The 14,850-nt window shown below is 40.0% G+C and overlaps 1 pseudogene; it reads left to right on the forward strand.

The window, feature by feature from the left end:
• The window catches only part of LOC132007219 (beta-hexosaminidase subunit beta-like), a 103,467-nt pseudogene extending 92,717 nt beyond the window's left edge, over positions 1-10,750 (forward strand).
• Positions 10,751-14,850: the final 4,100 nt, after the last annotated feature.

The following is a 14,850-nucleotide window of genomic DNA, read 5'->3' on the forward strand; positions in this document are numbered from 1 at the left end:
CTGGCAGCTATCTGAGTCCATATGACTGGGTTCTGGCCAATGGGATGTAGCCTTAAAAGTGAATGTTACTTACTGGCTTGGATATAAAACTTGACATAGTGATCTTCCACTCAGTCTCATTTCCTGGGGCAAGAGCCAATGAAGACAGTCCCTTCCAACTTCTGTTAGATTGTGATGACAGGAAAAAAATAAACCCTTGTTGGAACAGACCACTGAGATTTTAGTTTATTGCTGTTGTGTAACTGTAGGCAGTAAGAGAGGTTATAGAGAAATTTCATGACTTGGAGCTGTCCAAAACCTGGGAGTATTCAAACTATGCCTAGACTGCCATTGACAAGGAGTGTTAAAAATCATTGCTTGGTAGCATGTGCAGGCCTTTCTTATCACCTGTCATTCTCACAACTCTGCAGGACAGTCAGGTAACATGAGGAAAGTCAGGCTCAGAGAAAGTCTGTACCAAAGTGGCTGGTTGAGATCTGAGCCAGGGTTGTCCAACACCAGAACCCTTTTGACTTGTTTCTTCACCTGCATTTTCAGGTGTCTTTGTTTGGGTTCCCTCTGAGACAAGGATTCCAGTACAAGTAGTTTGTTTGGGAGGTGACCCAAGGAAGTATCCATGGAGAAGTAAAAAAGAGAAGGTAGTCAACAAAGAGTATGTTTATCAAGCCAGTTACCATTAGAGACAGCTGGGTCTCATTTGGTGAGAGAATCTCTGGGATTAAGTGTCAAACACACTCCTCAGGTCTTCTCTCCCCAGGGGTGAGAGAGCTGGGGTATTTATACAGCACCAGTCTTCAAATTTCAGTTTAGATCAGAATCATCAGAGGGCTTATGAAAACATCGCTGGGTCCCATCCCCAGCTTTCTGATTCAGTAGATCTGAGGTGGAACTTGATAATTTGCATTTCTAACAAATTTTCAGGTGATACTGATGATGCTTGTCCAGGGACCCCATTTTGAGAACCACTATTGTTACTGTTTCAACGTGGAGTGTCTTCCCTGGAATCTCCTTTGGGAACATAGGTGTTTTTCTGAATTCCAAATTCTAAGATGAACCCGTGGGGAAAATGGGGCTAAGTATTATAATTCTCCTGTAAGAATTAAAACTTAACTCTCAATCCAGAGACTTTATGATTTCAAAGGAATCTACTGATGTTCAGTCAAAAGCTAGAGCAGAAGTATGAGCAAAAGCTTGCTCATGATGTGAAAGTTTAAGGTCAAAATTTCCAGGAGCAAAGACAGCAGCACATGGAAGAGAAGTGGTTATGATCTAATTGGTCAGTCTTATATCTATGTCTGTGTTAAAAAGGTGTGATGTATTCATACCCCTGTCAATTGTTAATGGTGTAATATTCTTGCAAATAAAATATTCCTGTTTGTACCAGTGACCACACTTTGTACAAATCCTATGATTTGTACATTAAAATAACATGTTTTAGGAGCAAAATAAGTCCTTAAATTGTCAATAAAATATGTGATTTGGGGTAGTGCCTTTAACTTTGTTAAGCAGTCAGAATAATCAGGTAATATACAAGAAAGATGTAATATTTTTTTGACATTTCTAATCTTTGAATATCTACGGTAGGCTACTATTCTATGTAAGTACTACTAAACTTAATATTTATCATTCATTAAAATTTTTAAATGTCTGTAATAATGAGTAAAGAGTGTGAAAAACATTAATGTATTTAAAGAAAAATTTATAATTTGGGGAACTCCTGAGAAATCCCTAGTATTTCAATTTATTGCTTCAAATGTTGAAGAGGGGCTCCTGGGTGGCTCAGTCCGTTAAGCGTCTGCCTTCAGTTCAGGTCATGATCTCAGGGTCTGACATGGAGCCCCGCATCTCCCTCTCCTTCCCACTGGGGCGCTCTCTCACTATCTCTGTCACTTTCTCTCTCTCTCAAATAAATAAACAAAAATCTTTAAAAAAAATGTTGAAGAATTTGGAAACACCGTTGTGCACAAACTCCCATCCCTTATTATCAGAGACTATACATAGAGCTAATTATCTGACTTTCCCTCTTGTGGACAGCATGGGCAAAGCCAGTTCTATCAACGAAAAGCAGAGGAGATACGGTGATACGGTGATACGGTGAGGCAACAGACAAAAGAGGGGGGCGCCTGGGTGGCTCAGTGGGTTAAAGCCTCTGCCTTCAGCTCAGGTCATGATCCCAGGGTCCTGGGATCGAGTTCCGTATCAGGTTCTCTGCTCAGCAGGGAGCCTGCTTCCTCTCCTCTCTCTCTGCCTGCCTCTCTGCCTACTTGTGATCTCTGTCTGTCAAATAAATAAATAAAATCTTTAAAAAAAAAAAACAGATAAAAGAGGATACAAATATTGGGGGAGGGGTTGGACTGAATTACCTTAAAAAATAACAATGGTTAAGCATCCAACCCTTGGCTTTGACTCAGGTCATGATCTCATGGGTTTCGAGATTGAGCCGTGCTCTCAGAGGGGAGTCTGCTTGGGATTCTCTCTCTCCCTCTCTCATTGCCCCTCCCCCTGCTCTCTCAAATAAATAAATCTTTAAAAAATAACTTGATTGAGGCATATTTGATATGCCATAAATTTCAGCCATTTAAGATGTACAATTTAATGATTTTTAGTAAATTTATAGTGTTGAGCAACTATCCCCACAATTCACTTCTAAAACATTTTTATTGCCCTCAAAATATCTGCCATGCCTATTTGCAGTCAATCCCAGTTACCCAGCCTAAGTGCCAGATGACCATTCATCTACTTGAATTACTTTTAAGGAATCTGTCAACCCTAAGATTCTATTGAAGCTAAAATTCTGAGTCTTGGGCACAGTTACGCTGCAGAAAATGTGAGCTCACTCCAGGGAATTCCAAAGGAATTTGCTTTTCTGAGAACCCATGCCTTCAGTGAACTTGCCATTTTGACAGCTTTCCTCATTAGCACACAACCTTTCACACTGAGCAGATTCAGAGCCACCTGTTGATTGTTTTGCTGTTAACTAGGACTCTGGCATCCTAGGAGTACTGAGGGCGAAGGGGCTCTGTCACATCTTAAAAACATCAGCTTTTTTGTTTATGTAGGCCCTTTGCTTCCAGGATGTTCTTAAGGATAAAATCAACAGAAGAGAAATCTTTTAAAACTTTGAAGTACAGGGCGCCTGGGTGGCTCAGTGCATTAAAGCCTCTGCCTTCGGCTCAGGTCATGATCTCAGGGTCCTGGGATCGAGTCCCGCATCGGGCTCTCTGCTCAGCAGGGAGGCTGCTTCCCTCTCTCTCTCTCTCTCTCTGCCTGCCTCTCCATCTACTTGTGATCTCTCTTTGTCAAATAAATAAATAAAAAATCTTAAAAAAAAAAAAAAACCTTTGAAGTACAAGTGTTTTCTTCTGGGCTTTCCTTAGAATGTGGTCTTGTCCTGACTTCATAAAAAAATGAATTTAAAGCCAGTTCTCTCCATCCCAGTAGTAGAAATCGACGGTGCAACTGGAGAAGAGTTTTGCTACTCATCCCTGAGAATGTGCATTTCAGTTAGGCACAGAGGTGGCCTCTCCAGGGCTGGGAAAATTCTGTTATTGTGTTCTTTGGGTGGCTCAGTTGTTCAGTGTCTGCCTTTGGCTCAGGTCATGATCCTGGGGTCCTGGAATTGAGTCCCACATAGGGCTCCCTGCTCAGCGGGAAGCCTGCTTCTCCCTCTCCCACTCCCCCTGCTTGTGTTCCCTCTTTCACTGTCTCTCTGTCTAATAAATAAATAAAATCTTAAAAAAATTTATTTATTTGACAGAGAAATAGCACAGGTAGGCAGAAGCAGCAGGGAGAGGGAGAAGCAGGCTCTCCACTGAGCAAGGAGCCTGATGGGGGATTGATTTCAGGACCCTGGGATCATGACCTGAGCCGAAGGAAGACCCTTAACTGACTGAGTCACCCAGACACCCTGTTATTGTGCTTTTTAGTTCTCTTAGAAGTCCAGGAGTCCAGTTTTGTTGAGAGACAACTACAGTTGTGGTCAGATCCTTGATCAGATCCGTATTATCAGATCAAGTCATGACAATCCAAATTAAGAAATAAGGGTGCCTGGGTGGCTCAGTGGGTTAATAAGCCTCTGCCTTCGGCTCAGGTCATGATCTCAGGCTCCTGGGATCGAGCCCCGCATCGGGCTCTCTGCTCAGCGGGGAGCCTGCTTCCTCCTCTCTCTCTGCCTGCCTCTCTGCCTACTTATGATCTCTCTTTCTCTGTCCAATAAATAAATAAAATCTTCAAAAAAAGTAAAAAAAAAAATCAAGAAATAAACTTAAATGTCCAAGATAATACAAGGTAGCAAATTCATTCCCACATCCTATAAATGAATATTTATTTATTTATTTATTTATTTATTTATTTATTTTACAGAGAGAGAGAGAGAGAGAGAGAGATCACAAGTAAGCAGAGAGGCAGGCAGAGAGAGAAGGGGAAGCAGGCTCCTTGCTGAGGAGAGTGTCCAGTGTGGTGCTCGATCCCAGGACCCTGAGATCATGACCTGAGCCAAAGGCAGCGGCTTAACCCACTGAGCCATCCAGGCGCCCATGAATACATATTTTTCACGAGACTTTGTTTTCTCATCTGTAAAGATAGGCCTAATTGTAACACACTCTAAAGTGTAACGGCTAAGTGTGTTGAAGAATAAGAAAGTATCTGGAATTGTCCAGAACAGTTAACATGCAGTGCATCCTATTTCCCCTTTTTTGCCTTGTTGACATTGATTAAGTGAAAAGTTGTATTTTCTATATAAGACATAAAAAATTACAGGTTCTGTTGTATATTTATGTTAACAAAGACTGAAGCTATTAATTTTAAAAAAATGCATTGGTATGTCTTCATAAAGTAGGACAAAGCACTTTTGTCAAGAAACACCAAAAAGCATAGTTTTTAAAGGATTTGGTCAATTAGGAAGCATATTTGCAACATATGTAATAGAGAAGTTAATAGTACTGTTATATAAAGGGCACTAACAAAACAATTTCAGTGAACATTGGAACAAAAAACATAAATAAGAAATTCACCAAAAGATGCACCTATAAACATATTTTAAAAGTTCACCCTTTAAAAATTTTTTTTTATTTTTTAAATTTCTTTTCAATGTTCCAGAATTCATTGTTTATGCATCATACCCAGTGCTCCATGCAATCCGTGCCCTCCTTAATACCCACCACCAGGCTCCCCCAACCCCCCACCCCCCCCCCAAAACCCTCAGTTTGTTTCTCAGAGTCCACAGTCTCTCATGGTTCATCTCCCTTTCCAGTTTCAATTAAAAAAAAAAAAATTTCACCCTTGCCAGATTAAAAAAATATGCAAATTGCATCTATAAGAAGATACTATTTTTAACCCACAAGATTGTAAAAAATTGAAAGTGTTAGTAATTTTCAGTGTAAGGACAGTGTAGTTAAGTAGACATGCTCAAACCCTGCTGGTGGGAGTGAAAATTAACACAGCCTTTGTGTATGGGGAATGTGTGACATGCACTTAAATATGTTGACCTCACAATTCAATTTCTAGGGCTTCTTCCTAAGGAAATAATTCTTTTTTCTTTTTTATTATTTTATTAAAAATTTAATTCCATTGCAATTAACATACAGGGTTACATTAGTTCCAGGTGTACATATAGTGATTCAGTAATCCTATACATTACTCAGTGCTCATTAGGGTATGTGTTCCCTTAATCCCCTTCACCTATTTTACCCAACCTTCCCCCCGTGTTCCCTCTGGCAACCAGCAGTTTTTTTCTTTATATTTAAGAGCCTGGTTTCGGGGCACCTGCGTGGCTCAGTCAGTTAAGCGTCTGCCTTTGGATCTGGTCACGATCTGGGTTCGAGCCTGGCATCGGGCTTCTTGCTCAGGGCAGAGCCTACGTCTCCCTCTCCCTCTGCTGCTCCTCCTGATTGTACTCTGTCTCTCTCTGTGTCAAATAAATAAATGGAATCTTTTAAAAAAGTCTGGTTTTTGGTTTGTCTCCTAATTTTTCTTCGCTTGTTTTATTTTCTTAAATTCCACATATGCATGAAATAATATGGTATTTGTCTTTCTCTGAATAACTTATTTCAGTAGCATTATATATTCTAGATCCATCCATGTTGTTGCAAATGGCAAGATTTCATTCTTTTTTTTTTATGGCTGAGTAATATTCCTGTGTGTGTGTGTTTGTGTGTGTGTGTACAGAGCACTTCTTCATCCGTTCCTTTATTGATGGACACTTGGGTTGCCTCCATAATTGGCCTATTGTAAATAATGCTGCAGTGAACATAGGGGTGCATGTATCTTTTCTTCAAATTAGTGTTTTATTAGTGTTTTATTTTTCTTTGGGTAAATACACAGTAGCAGAATTACTGGATTGTATAGTAATTTGTTTTTAATTTTTTGAGGAATCTCCATACTGTTTTCCTCAGTGGCTACACCGGTTTGCATTCCCACCAACAAGTCACAGAGCTTCCTTTTTCTCCACAACCTTGCCAATGCTTGTTGTTTCTTGTGTTTTTATTTTAGCCATTCTGACAGGTGTGAGGTGAAACCTCATTGTGATTTTGATTTGCATTTCCCCGCTGATGAGTGATGTGGAGCATCTTTTCATGTGTCTGTTGGCCATCTAGATGTCTTCTTTGGAGAAGTATCTGTTCATGTTTTCTGCCCATTTATTTGTTTCTTTGGTGTGGAGTTGTATAAATTCTTTATATATTTTGGATATTAACCCCTTATTTGCAAATATTTTCTGCCATCCAGTGGGTTGTCTTTTTGTATTATTGATGCTTTCCTTTGAAGTGCAAAAGATTTTTATTTTGATGTAGTTCCAATAGTTTACATTGGCTTTTGTATCCCTTGGGTCAGGAGACATACCTAGAAAAATATTGCTATGACTAATGTCAGATTACTGCCTGTGTTCCCTCGTAGGATTCTTTTTTTTTTTTTTTAAGATTTTTAAAACATTTATTTATTTGACAGAGAGATCACAAGTAGGCAGAGAGGCAGGCAGAGAGAGGGGGAAGCAGGCTCCCTGCCGAGCAGAGAGCCCGATGCGGGACTCGATCCCAGGACCTTGAGATCACGACCGGAGCCAAAGGCAGAAGCCCAACTCACTGAGCCACCCAGGCGCCCCTCCCTCTTAGGATTCTTATGTTTTGGGGCCTCACATTTAGGTCTTTAATCCATTTTGAGTTTATTTTTGTTTATTATGTACGGAAATGGTCGAGTTATTTTCTTTTGCATATAGCCCATCAAGTTTTCCCAACACCTTTGAGGAGACTTTTTCCCCATTGCGTATTCTCACCTCATTTGTTGAAAATTAATTGACCATATCGTTGTGCATTTATTTCTGGGTTCTCTATTATGTTCTACTGATCTATTTTTGTGCCACTGCCATTATTATTTTGAGTACTACAGCTCTGTAGTATATCTTGAAATCTGGAATTGTGTTACCTCCAGCTTTGTTCTTCTTTTTCAAGATCACTTTGGCTGTTCCAGGTCTTCTGTGGTTCCATACAAATTTTAGGATTAATTGTTCTAGTTCTGTGAAAAAATGCTGTTGGTATTTATGTAGGTTTTGCATTAAATTGGTAGATTACTTTGGATAATATGGACATTTTAACAAAATCTGTTCTCCCAAGTCATGAGCATAGATTATATTTTTATTTGTATCATCTTCAGTTTCTTTCATCAGTGTTTTATGGTTTTCAGAGTACGGGTCTTTTACTTTCTTGGTTAAGTTTATTCCTAGGTATTTTGTTCTTTTTGATGCAGTTTGTAAATGGGACTGTTTTCTTAATTTCTCTTTCTGCTACTTCATTATTAGTTTGTAGAAATGCAACAGATTTCTGTACTTTGATTTTGTATCCTGTGACCTTAGAGAATTCATCTATCGGTTATAGAAGTTTTTTGGTGGAGTCTTTAGGGTTTTCTATATGTAATATGTCAGCTGGAAAAAGTGAAAGTTTTACTTTTTCCTTACCCAATTTGGATGCCTTTTATTTCTTCTTTCTTGTCTGATTGCTGTGGCTAGGATTCCAGCACTAGGTTGAATGCAAGTGGTGAGAACAGGCATCTTTGTCTTATTTCTGATCGTAGAGGAAAAGCCTAAGAAAATAATTATTAGTATGTACAAAACTCAGCCATATAATATTCAAGATGTTCTATATGGGATTTAAAAAATTATATCTAAAACTTCAAACTATATCTAAAACTGCAAACCTAGATAGTCAATAAGGTGGGTGAAGTAACTGCTATAGGCATTCACCTGAATACTATGTAGTAAATTAAAATTACAGAAAAATAATTAATGACATAGGATGTGTATTTCTTTAAGGCAGTAACGTAAGTCAAAGTGACTATTGTAGTTTGATGACCAGAGCATTGCATGTCCACATTCAAGGCAGGAAGAGTAAAGGATCTGTATCAGAGGGTGCTGTTGGCATATTTATTCCTCTATAAGGATAAAAGATCTTTTCCAGAAGTTCCCAGCAAACTTCCTTTTCCCTCTTTTTGACAAGATCTGTATCGCATGTATACTTTTTTTTTTTAACCTCTTTAATAGAAAGTGGCAAGGGCCTGCATAACCCTAACTTTAGAGTCTCTCAACAGTTTTCCATAGGGCGCCTGGGTGGCTCAGTCCGTTAAGCGTCTGCCTATGGCTCAGGTCATGATCTCAGGTCGTGGGTTGGAGCCCCATGCTCAGTGGGGAGTCTGCCTCTCCCTCTGCCCCTCTCCTACTTTGTGCTCTCTCATGCTCTTTCTCAAATAAATACATAAAATCTTGAAAAAAAAACCCCAGTTTTTCCAAATTTCCAGGTGCCTTGAAAGAGGAGAGGGATTAATTCCTTTTCTCAGAGAAATTTTGTTTAGAACTCTTATGGGCTTATTAATTTAGTATACTTTCTTACCACTTTAGAATTTATTTTCATTTTTGTTTGTTGTGGAGTTTATTATACTATATGTATCTTTATGTATAGTATAACTATAGTGATAAGGAAATTATGTATTTATTTTAAATAGCTTAAACAAGAAAGCAATCCCGAGACGTAATTTATTTTTTGATCATATAGTAAAGGGATTTATGTGTCACCTGTTGTGTATTTTTGGACAGAAGCTGTAGGGTGCTATGTTAGCACCAAGTAAGAACTTAAGGAGGTAAGAGCCTTTATTTTTAACAGCCAGCAATGAACTTAGGACACCCAGCTGAAATGGAATTTATTGTGGCTCTCTACCTTTGAAATATAACTGGGCTGTTTTTGAGCTCCCCAAATAGCAAACGCTGAAAAGAAAGACTCAGTTTTAACTAATAACACATCTATACACAAAAGCCTTTTGCCTGACCCTCATTAATACAACTAAAATCTGTTTCCATTTCCTTGTGGAGAAAAAGATTTTTCTCATTTCTTCCTTAATAAACACTTATAACTACACCCTGAAAATATACCATCCACATGTAGTGTCTTCTTCCCCAGGGTCCCGTCAAATTAAAATTACTCAACACCCCCAGTGCACACACAAATTCCTCATCAGAGCATATAAATTAGGGCCAAAAATACAACCTGAAAATTAGAGTAAATAATAAAGAGCACTCTTGCCCCCATGCCGGTAGACCAAGTTCTAAAAATTGGCAGCTCTCTCAAAAATGTTTTCATCCACATACTATGAAGGAAAATGAAAAGATCCAAAAAACTAAAGGAATTTTTACTGAAACTAATTTTATTTTATTTTGGAATTTGAATTTGTGGTTAATTCTACATTTCAGTGTCTTATTTTTAAGGATACAAAGGAAGCTGATGACCAGTCCTTAAGTATATCTGCTTAACATACCCATACAAAAGGAAACCCATCGCTTCTTCAAGGAGCCCATTTCTACCTATGACCAAACCACACTGCAGGGCATTACCAGTCCCTGTGGTTCCTTTACCACTTCAAAGATCAGTCCGGTTTTTCCCTTGAGAACTTAAACTGTTCTACTCAGTGCTAAGTTGCAACATGGTAACTAACATTTATCCAATTCTTACTCAGTGTCCTGCATTGTTTTAAGTGTTTTATATATGTCTTCTCAGTTAGTCTTCAGGATGATGCTATAGCCATGTGTTATTATTAATTATTGTCATTATATGTATTTGGGGAATCCATACCTTAATCGGTAGGAAGAAGATGTTTCTATATGTCCTTCTCCAGCTCTATTTCTTGACCTTAAAAATTGTAAGAACGGTGTATTCAAAACTCAAGTACCATATACTCACCCACAGCTGTGGTATAAGGTGTGGGCCAAAGGTGGATTGGCAGTTATCCAGTACAGCGGTGGGAGAGAACGTGGGGCCAGCATAACCTTGTTTTACTTTATTGTTGCCACCTTCCCAAAGGCCAAATTGGAACAGGTAGATTTTAAGAGTAACACAGGTAGGTTGTATCTATGTGGATTTCATAATTTTAAGATGCAACACAAACATGTCTTTATTTCAACTTGAAATTTGATGTCTAAATCCACTGGAAGGGAGAGTATCGTGTTTTAACAAAATACCACACAACCACCGAATTCGGGTAGGGCTTTGAGTAGACTGCCTGGGTAGATTTGACCTGCTCCATGAAGATACACCCTACAAGGGTGACAGTCACTTCAGTTCTTTGTGACAGGTGTCTTATTGTCACTTCCAGCTACTGGCTACTGCTGGCTATTAGAGAACAGCATATATTCCAAGCTCAAGCAACCAAATTCTCTGGCGTAGGAATTAAAAATCCGGATTCAGAGGAGAATAGGAATCCTCTGTGTCTGGCTTGAACTGAAGACATGGAAATTTAAGGTCTGTGGAGCGATGGCCCTGAGTGCAGAGAAACGAAGATAACTGAGGAAAGAAAGAAAAACATAAACAGGGAAAAGCCATGCTGAGAGATCATATGGTCTAATACGGTAGGAAAAAGGGAGAGATTGCCTTTCTCTGGGTTTGGACAAATGTATAAGGACATATATCCACCATTATAGTATCATGGAGAAAAATTTGACTGCTCTAAAAATCTCTGGTCTTTTACTTATTCATCCTTCCCTCTCCCTGACCCTTGGCAACCAATGATCTTTTCATAGTCTCCACAGATTTGCCTTTTCAAGAATGTCATATAATCGGAATCAAACAGTATATAGCCTTTTTAGATTGGTTTCTTTCACTTATTAATATGCATTGACTTTCCTGCCATGTCTCATCATGGTTTGATGACTCATTTCTTTGCAGCACTGAATAATATTCCATCGTCTGGATGGACCACAGTTTATTTGTCCATTCACCTACTGAAGGACATCTTGCCTGCTTGTGAGGCTTGATGTCTTTATAAATAAATTATAATTATAAATCAATTATAAATAAAGTTGCTGTAGACATCTGAGTGCAGGTTTTTGTGTGGACATCGTTTTCGACTCCTTTGAGTAAATACCAAACAGTGTGATTGATGGATTGTATGATAAGAGTATGATTAATTTTGTAAGAAACTGCCACAGTGGCTGGACCTCTTTGCTTTCCCACCAGCTGTGAGAGTTCCTGTTGCTCCACATCCTTGCCAGCAGCTGGAGATGTCAGTGCTCCAGAGTTTGGGGATTCTTCTAGAATCTAGTGGTATATCATTGTTTCAGTTTACATTTACCCAGTGACATACGAAGTGGAGCTCTTTTGACATTTGTACAGCTTCTTTGGTGAGATGTCTGTCAAGGCCTTTGGCCCATGTTTTAATTTGGGTTGTTCTGTTTTCTCGTTGTGGAGTTTCAAGTGTTCTATGTATATTTGGGATAATAGTCCTTTATCAGATGTCTTTTGCAAATGTTTTCTCGCAGTCTGTGGCCCATCTTCTCATTCTCTTCACAGTTTTTGCACAGCAGAAAAAGTTAATTTTAGTGAAGTCCAGCTTGTCATTATGTCTCTCATGGATCGTGTCTTTAGTGTTGTGTCTAAAAAGTCATTGTCCTGTTGCCGCACAACACTGGTAGGAGTGCCCCAGGCATAATCTGAAACTGGCCCCCATACTCCCAGGGCAGAGAGACCAAAGACAGAGACAGGCCACTTCAGGGTAGTCACTGACAAGTTTAGTGAGCAAGGGAACTTAACCTGTGAGGCTTGTCTTGAACAACAGCAAGATTAGTAGCTCTCCACACCTGCCCATCAAATTTTAAAAGCTTATATATGGGAATTAACTGGGTCCAGTCCTGGATGGTCTTCACACCACAGCACTATCTCAAAGCTGTGTTGTTGGAGTAGCCACTGGGAGTGGGGAAGGCAAGTGATATCCACATTCCAAGGAGAGGGGAAGAGGTGTAGAGCCTCTGGGGTCCAGCTCACGGCTCAACTGGGGATCATGTCCTCTCAATGACTTTCCCCAACACCAAGCCAAAAGTTTTCTCCTATGCTATCTACTAGGAGTTTTGTAGTTTTGTGCTTTATGTTCAGGTCTGTGATTCACTTTCAGTTAATTTTGGATGTGGTTATGAAACGTAAGGCGTCCTTGAACTTGTCTTATTAGAACTATTCTGCATCTTGACGGTGGTGGTGGATATACAGATCTACACTTGATAAATCATATAGACTTAATACCCGTACAAGTATAAGTAAAACTGAGGAAAACTGATTAAGAGCAGTAGAATACATCACCATCAATATCCTGGTTGTCACATTACATTATAGTTTTGGAAAACATTGCCATTGGGGGAAATGGATAAAGTGTATGTGAGATCTCTCTTTATTATTAATTCTAATTTCATATGAATCCCTATAATGATCTAAGTACAAAAGGACTGTAAGTTAAGCCCAAGAACTAAGCTATATGGTCTTTGGAATCACAGAATTAATGGTAGAATTGGGAAAGTCCTTAAAACAACATTTCCTACATTATGTTCTCAGAATGGTATTTCCATGACATACTCCACTGAAAAAAAAAAGTGAGTTCATGTTCAAATAAGCAAAGGATTTTGTATATTTTAAATTCTCTTCTAGAGATTTACTGTGCTTGTGACTTTAATAATAAAAGTTCTGAAAATGTCTGCATATTAGTCCTACGTGGCTTTGATCATCCTGGGTTACAAACATCCCCAGAATCTCAAAATCATAAAAAGTAAACAGCTGAGTGGCTGGGGCTTTGCGGATCTACGGTGGGCTTGGCTTCTGTTCCTTGGGACTCACATCCTCCTCTTTAACTCTGTGTTTCCCCCAAATTATTTCATTGCGCTTGGTGCTGGGAGTAATGGCGATCAAAGCAGACAAAATCTTAACCATCTGGCAAGGAAGACAGAGAATCAAATTATCAGAGAAACAAAACATAAATACACGCTGTGATAGATGCTTTCTGAAAGAAAGACGTACGAGACTCTAAGTGCATTTAAAATAGGGATTTGACCTTGTCTGAGAGAGTGAGGTTGGTGAAGGAAGGTTCCCAATAGATGGGACATTTGGCTGATGTCTGAAAGAGATCATATTATATAGAAGCATGACGGCGGCTGTGTCGCGGTAAGCAGTATGAAGCCTGTGGCTCATTTGTAGTCATTGTGGCTGGAGTGTAGACAGAAGAAAAGAATTGTGAGGCAAAGCCTAAAAGGAAGGGGGCGCCTGGGTGGCTCAGCCAGTTAAGTGTCGGACTCCCGATTGCGACTCAGGTCATGACGTCATTGTGATGACGTGGAACCCCGCACCGGGCTCTGTGCTCACTGTGGAGTCTGCTTGAGGGTCTCTTCCTTTCCCTCCACCCCCTCCCTGTGCGCATGTGCGATTTTGCCAAATAAATAAATAAAAATATTTTAAAAACCCAACCAAACACAAAGGAGGGCTGGGCTGAGCTGGATAGAGCCTCAGGGTTCAGGGGGCAGATTCAGGGCTTCATTGTCAGAGGCGTAGGAAGCCGCAGAATGATGTTCTTTGACCAGTGACAGGACCGGTTTCTTGTATTGAGAGGCCCTTTGTGGCTGTGTTGCAGAGGTGGCTGGGTGAGAGGGAAGAAGGGAAGGCCAGTCAGTACACGCTCATTTTCATTTCTTGTAAGCTGTGTAAACATCCCTTCGTGCACGTTTAGAGAAACTGGCAAACATAGGTTTGCCGGTATATTGTAAATGTTTTTTTTTTGCAACTGTTGCTCTAGAACCAATTGCAGCTGTCACATTCTGGGGATATTCAAACTGTGCCCTCAGGCTTGAGGAAAGGACACACATTGGGCTTGCCCCCAGGGGCGGGTTAGGGACTGTGTTCTATACTTTATATTTGCTTTTACACGCGTGACAAGATTTTCTTTTTAAGATAAACCCATTAGGGTTGTGATTTTTCATTTGGCAAAACTTAGAAAAATTGGATTCAGCTGTGATTCTCAATCAGTTATTATGTCCTCAAGGTTTTGGAGCCCGCTGTGGCGTCTCAACTGATTTTTCTACTTAGAATGAAAGTTTAAGCATCTGTCATTCTTTGTGGCTGAACCATGTACAACTCCCAAGAGAATAACCAAGTATGTCCCCAATAAGAGGATAAATAGAAGAGGCACTCATCCAAAAAAAAAAAAAAAAAAAAAGGCATGATAACAGGCCTGACAGAGACATCGACTGGATGGCTAGAAATAGTTCCCAGGAAACCCTGGAAGGAAAGCCAGCTGGAGCAGGAGGTTAGGTGAGATGGCATTTTCTAAAGGTTGGCAGTGGGAATGTGGCAGCTGAACTGGAAGACTCACTGAGAACTTGGGAGGGGGAGGGCTGTCCAGGGTGAGGAAAGAGCCAGAATGGAAAGGCAGCCCATGTGCTCCTGTGGCTGTGAGCCGGCTCTCGGTCTGTAGGTGGTCCGGCCGGTTCCTGGCTAAGGCCCCCATCTCCTCGCTGCCGGGCATGTTGGCCCCTAGCAGCTCACGGCTGCCCCTTTCTCTGAAGATTTG

The sequence above is a fragment of the Mustela nigripes genome, chromosome X (genome assembly GCF_022355385.1).
Source record: "Mustela nigripes isolate SB6536 chromosome X, MUSNIG.SB6536, whole genome shotgun sequence".
In the NCBI taxonomy this organism is placed as follows: Eukaryota; Metazoa; Chordata; class Mammalia; order Carnivora; family Mustelidae; genus Mustela; species Mustela nigripes.